Source organism: Desmodus rotundus, chromosome 9, assembly GCF_022682495.2.
Source record: "Desmodus rotundus isolate HL8 chromosome 9, HLdesRot8A.1, whole genome shotgun sequence".
NCBI lineage: Eukaryota > Metazoa > Chordata > Mammalia > Chiroptera > Phyllostomidae > Desmodus > Desmodus rotundus.
In genome coordinates this window covers 27,762,581-27,769,807 of record NC_071395.1, presented here as the reverse complement: position 1 = coordinate 27,769,807, position 7,227 = coordinate 27,762,581, and positions in this window count along the sequence as shown.

The window sequence follows — 7,227 nt, the reverse complement described above, 5'->3', positions numbered from 1 at the left end:
TGCTGCAAGGTAACCAAAATCACAATCAATTAATTAACATAAGTAATCCTTAAACAAAAGACAAAAACAATTCTTTAAATAACACTTTAAGATAACATGAATTTCTACTATTATAATTTAAAAGAAGCTTAATCTTAGTTAAATTGTCTGAATAAATTTACTGTCTAGTAATTGAAATGTTCCAGTATTTTTCCCATCTCTAAAATGTATTGATTTTCACTTATTCAACAATTATTTATAAAAAAATCAAATTGAGATATTTAATAAATCAACATATTGAAAAACTAAATGTGCATAACAAGAAATGTGAAATTTTGTAAAAACTCTATGCTTATAAACAATATGCTCAATGCAACTTTTAAAAAATTGTGCTGTTTATGCTAACTTATTTGAAAATCTCAGTTTGATCAACCTTTGATTAATTTTGATGCTTTTAAACATTTTTGTGCCTCTGCATATAAGATTTTCCATTCACCAGTTATTATTAGCTTTCTGATCCATATAAGTTATTAATCAATAAATATGATTCCATCATAGCACTTGCACCTATGGAGAGAAAATAGTATCTGCATTTTCCTTATACATAAAGCATTAATTTGCTCATGTCGAGATACTTAGACTTACTCAAAATCTCTGCTCTGTTCATTTTTAAACACGTATGCTTGGTCTAATTTTCATTTAGATAAAATTTAAGAAAACAAAATTTTTTAAAAAATAAAAAGAGCCTTTAAGAAAAGATTATGTCTTTGCTATTCTAGATTTTTATTTTCAACTTCAAAGTAATTAATAAATGTCAAGCTATGTCATACAAGGCTACAGTAAACAAAGATGGTTAAACTGGTAATTTCTCCACAAAACAAAGCGCATTGCCTTTCCACTATTCTCTTAAGCAGCAAAAATTATTTGTTAATAATATTATATAATACCTGGATTTATAGTATTTTAGCTAATGCATAATTTACAACAAATATACAATTGTTGAATGAACTCAGAAAAAATAGCATTGTAAACTGAAATAATTTTATAACATTCAAAAAGAAGCTCACAGATACTCAGTTTTAAAAAATGAAAACACAACAAAAAATTTCAGTAGCTTATATAACATTTTCTTTATATCCTATTTTTCATTTTTTAATATATGTTAAATATCTTACAAGTAAGATATACATGTATATCTTACAAGTATTTGCCTAGCAAACTTTTTTTAGTTTAATACTGTTTTTATTTTTGAACCTTCTCTTCATTCATTCACTCATCATTCAGTAAGTATACCCATGTCAATTTTATGGGTCGCATTTCAGGAGTTCAGAGTTTAAACTAGACTAGGTCCTTGCCTAGGGTTCTTGCAGAACTAGAGCTACCTGGAGGGCTGAGTAAACATATATTGACTATACATTATGATAATTTCTCTGTAGGAGCATACAGAGACGTTCCGAAGAGAGAGCAAAGAAATCTTCCTGGAGGCTCTAGAAGGTTTTCACAAAGTGAGTTTGAGTTGATTAATGAGTGTAGGACATAAGGCAGGATCTGAAGTATGTTTTAGGCAGAGGAAATGGTCTGTGAACATGGACCCCACTCCACTGTGGGTGTACCTGGCTGAGCAGAGAGATACTGATGGTGCTCGGATCGTGCTACCAGTCAGGCAAGGAGGGGACTGAGAGAATTCATTCCCAGATAAAGAAGCAACTGGCAAGTGACTCTTTATAAGTTTCCTGCTCACACCCCAGTAGTCGAATTGTTTATGTCTTGTGACTGGTCACACAAATTATTGACAAATGACCCTGTACTCGCAGCCTTGGTTAAAAAAACAAAGCACCTGTCTAGCATTTCGAGAAGTGTACTACACAGCAAATCCCCATGGGTGTCCATCCGCAACCACGATACTTACACTAAACACTGAATGCTCATGTCAGAGGAGAATGCAAGTGCAGGCACTAGTACCAGTGTTGACTTGTGGGATCGGCACAGCAGGGGACACAGGAGGGAAATATCAGCATCCTGAGGAAAGGCAACGTGATCAGCTGTTATCGACATCTTGTCAAGGAGGGAAAGTTGCTGTTTGTCAAATTTACCAGTAAGGATTCTTTTTGATTGTCATATAGAATATGCGAATTATTATATAACAAGAGAAATATGCTTTCTCATTCAAATTCAGAACTTGTCACTCTGAACAAATTATTTTCATTATCAGGGTAATGTCCTTAGTTAAATGCTCCCTGAAGATATTGTTCTAGACAAAGATACATCCTCTGGGTGGATACTAGCTCCACTCCCCGTATATGGCCAACTGTCCTGTGCCGAGTATAATTCTGTACACTTTACTCATATCACTTAATTCAGTTTTTCCAAAACTCTGTGAAATTCTATCTATAATTTTTAGGTGAAAAAAAAAGAGATATGGTAACATCTTGAGATGCAGGTAGGTTTGAAAATATATTATTTTTGTCTGTGAAACGTCCCAGACAAGACTGGTTTGTTATATAGACTTTATTATGTCATTGTGGTTTTAAGAACTCTTCACTTTAATAATGTTTCATATATATGAAACCACACTGTCTTTCCTTAGGGAGTCGATCTAGTGTTTTCTTTCCTTCCTGCTCTAGGAGCATAACGAGTTCTTATCTGTCATTTCTCCCTTTGACATATGAGAACTCGTGGGCCTCCCTCTTTCATTTACCTGTTTGAGATGGCTCGGTGCCTTTCTGCTTTGGGCACCTTCCCTTTAAGATAGAAAAGAAAAATCACTAATTTATACCTCTTTACACAAAAACATAGTGAGTTTTTTGTGGAATTAAGATATAGCCTTGAAGAAAAAGCCCTGGCATCACGTAGTGGGAAATTTCCTTGTGAAAGATGATTTCTTTCAGGATTTTCGAGGGAAGAAGGACCAGAGCCCAATGGTAGTTGATGAGAATAAAACACAATTTTCAACACTATCAATAAAAGCTAACTTTGGTTTTGCATTGCACTTATGTTAGAATGCCATTTTTCTTTTTCTTTTCCTTTCCTTTCTTCCCCGCCCCCACCTTTTTTGTTTGTTTGTTTGTTTGTTTGGTTTTGAGAAATCTTTTTTAGGAGAGGACATCCCATGGCATGCATTAGTAACAATATTCCAGCAGATGGCAGCAAAGGATTTAGCACCTGGGACCACATAGCAAGGACAAAACCATTATTTTCTGGATATTTTACTTTGTTAAGAGTAATTAAAAAAACACATTGAGAAATAAACTAATTTTAAAATAATTTCATAAAGCTTTTTGAATGATCAGCTTTTTCTTTATATTAGAAACCTGGAAATGTAGTAATATAACAATAGATATATTTTTATAAATATTTTTAAAAGAGTGTAAGCTGCTTACCTGCCAGTCCATTCCCTACTCCCACACCCAGACATAATCATTGCTAATAGATGGGATTCTTTTCCATACTATTTTTCCTATGCACATAAAAATGTTCACATTACATGTATTCTTCTATAACCTTTTTTTTCCCACTTGGATATTCTTTCATGTTAATGAACAGCTGAATTGTGCATAATTTTATAGTTATACAATTATGTATTTAAAAGTCATTATTCATATCCATTTATGTTGTTTCCAATTTTGATAAGAAACTTTGAATAAATGTTGTGGCATACTTATTTATTTTGGATAAAATCCCAGGGGTGGAATCATTGATATATGCATATTAATGCTCATTATAGTTATTGTCAAGATGCCTTCCAGAAAAGTTGTTACAACATAACACTCCAAAGTACATCATAAGGAAACTTTGCACCTAAATTTATTCATTATTTAGCCACATTTATTTCATCCTTATAAGATGCAATTTTGTTTCCTAAATTTTTCTTTTCATTTTAACCTGTGCACGTCTATTTATTATCTCCTTTAAATGTAATGTAATATATTGGTACAAATAAAGAATGAAATGTCAAATAAAAACACAAACATAAAATATTTTGTTAGTTTTTAACAGGAAACATTAATGGTTAAAGGGAGGAGGAGTTATTTAAATACAACTGAAAAATGTTCTGTGGGTAAAAATAAAACTTCAAATGTCCTGTATTATATAACTATCATTTCTAGTATCAGGAAGAAACTATTTAATATAGTTCTCTTAAGGAAATCCATTAGGCCACAGGAACTAAAAATAACATAAATTAAAGCTCTTCGTGTTTAAAACAGGCTGTGATTAATGTCAAGGCGTTCCTAAATATTTTATGTAACTTCAAAGGCACTGCATTTGCCCAATCGTAAGTTCAATTTTGGGAATTTTATACAGATTCATTATAGTTAAAGTTAGAGTAAACTTTGATAAAGGCTTTGTTATTCTAGTTTCTTAGCCTTAAAATAATCCTTTGTAATTCCTGAGTAAATATATAAGGTGATGCGTTTATTTCTTGGCCTGGATTCAAATGTCGACTTACTGTTTTCTGACAGCATGTTCATGCTACCCATAGCTGACTCACTTTTTCTACTACGGAGAATGAATAAAAAACATACCCTGTAAAATCTGATACATACTTTTCCCCTGCATTATATATTACAATGCCTCTTTTTGTTCTATAGTTAGAGCCTGCAAAATTTTCCTTTTATTTGTTGCCGATATTTATATTTATTTTCATTTTTAAACAAAAAATTTCCTTTTAAAGAGCCAATATTATATCTGTTAGATACAGATATTTTCCCTACTAACTGTAAGTGAATCCGTTTTGCTCCTGTTTTTGTCGTGTTTGTTTCGTTTCAAATTTTGGAGGGATGTGTATCTGGGGTTGCTGGTATTTGGCAAAAATCAGTAACGTATGTCAAGTTCTACACAGGACAGACTTCGTATATTGTTTTGAGAGGGCTTGTATTGCATGTTTGGACTCACATTTTCAAAAATGAAATTTTACCGTTTTAGATGAAGTGAGACAATGAAGTAATGAGACACGATTTTGCACTTGGCCTAGGAACATCAGTTTTAGAGTTGATGTTCAAGTGTGTTTCAGACTATTTTAGACAAAGCAATTCAAGAACATTATGTCTCGCTTAGAGAGCTCTACTCTCCAGTGGAAACTGTGCTCCGTTTGTGCAAATGCACTTCCGATCCTAGAATGCCATCGGAATAATCATGTCATTCTTGACACGTGAATCCCTTTGACAGTATTAAGGGAAAATGCTTGTTTGAATACTTCCAATACATGTAGAATATGTCAGCATATAAGTATGTGTTCCCCTGCTGGACGCATTTCATTATCACAACTTCGTTCTTTACACTTAATCAAATATGCTTCCCCATTTTCTATATGTTGGGAGCCGTCCTGCCTGGTTTCAGGGACTGTAGCCTCACATAACTTCTATATGCACTGGGAAACCAAAAAACTCGGTGGCTCCCGTTATTGCAACATTCACTTTACCGTGATGGTCTGAAACCAAACCCAAAACCTGTCAGAGGTGAATATTTTGTTCATGAAGTTGTGCCAGTCTGCTTCCAGGAAAGCAGACCTGAAACACTCTCTTAACTGGAGTTGGCTAATGCATACTTAGTGCCCTGTGTTATTATGACTCAGCTAGTTTCTCAGCTAGTTTCTGACCTTTTGGCTCCTATTTTTAAAAGTGATTTAGAGAGAGAAGGAGGGAAAAAGAGAGAGAGACTTCAACTTGTTGTTCTACTTTACTTATGCGTTCACTGGCTGATTCTTGCATGAGCCCTGATTGGGGATCAAACCCATAACCTTAGCCTAGCAGAACAGTGCTCTAACCAGCTACTTGGCCAGGGCTTGGCTCCTATTCTTGCTATTAATGACTTGTACCACCAAGGCTCAATTTTTCACTGCCAAGGAGACAGTCATGACCCGAATAGTCAAGTTATGAGCACGATCATCCTGGGAAGAATTTAAACACAAAAAACCTTGTAGGATGTTTACTAGATGCTCTTTGTCATGAAATAGATTCTAGTAAAAACAAAATAATAACAAAAGCAAAACTTTACTATTTTATTAAATGTTTAGTATCTTAGGAGTTCAGGAGTCCTGTACAGTGCTACCCAAGAGGAAATTTTTATATAAAAATAATCACACTAGATATAAACTAAAAGACAAGATAAAAAGTAGTGGCATAAGAAGCATAAAATAAAAGTTTTGGAAAGTTCTTATTATTACATAAAAGAAAATAAAAAGAATTTAGAAATAGACAAATTTTCTAATAACATTTTATTCATTACTGTAGATTTTACTCATTAATGTATATTTCAATTTAGGGAAGCAGTTCTTTATAGTGTACAATTTGTGATTGCATAAACATTAGAGATTTTACCTGATTGCATGCTATTGGATAAATCTCCTTACAACATTTGTGGTTTTGACGTGAGATTTTGCAGCTATGAAGCCTGATTTCTTTACAAGTTGTACAATTTCTTTGAACTTTTTGAATATAAGGAACACCAAATTAGCTTGTTATGCTTAGAGTCATTCAAGTGTGTCCAATTTGCTCTCCCATAATTTGAATCCCACACATTCAATTGAATTCAATTGAATTTTCTTTCCATTGCTTTTTCTGGCTCCCTTCAAAAGATTAAGCATGACATACCTATTTTTGGATATTTCCTAGGTATATGTTCCATAAAATTTAACCAATTCAGAAGATTTTGTCTTTTGTTTTAAACCATTTTTTTTTTCTGGAGGATGGGGAGAATCTGAAGATGTGGGCGTGCCTAAGGATTTTGCATCTGTTCCGAAGATACGAGCTTTTAGGAGCAACTATTACAATGTGCGTTCTTTTAATACAGGATTTCACTTAGAACGTTAGCATAGATATTAGAGTACATTTAAGAGATTTCAATATTTTTATTCTTTCATTTGGATAGTGATATGATTCCTGGATAGTCCTTCATATTATTCTATGGGCAGCCCTTCATATTGTCACAGAAAATCACTTTATTTTAGTTAACTGCTTAAACATTTACTGCTCTCTATAAAAATTCTAGTAATTTTCAATCTCAAGCAACAGGGCTCCTGTTCTTTGAAGTATTTTTACTTTTAAAAAACTTTAAATTTTTAATCAAAGTAACTAATGTATAATATTAAGATGAAATGGTACTTCTAATAAAATAAAATGCTTCCCTCACTGTCCCAAACCACCAGTCCTGGCCCTCAGTCCTTCTAACATCAACAATGGTTAACTGAGGGTTTATTTGTAATCATTTCCTATGAGAGTCATGTCTAAAAATAAAACTCAACTACGATCA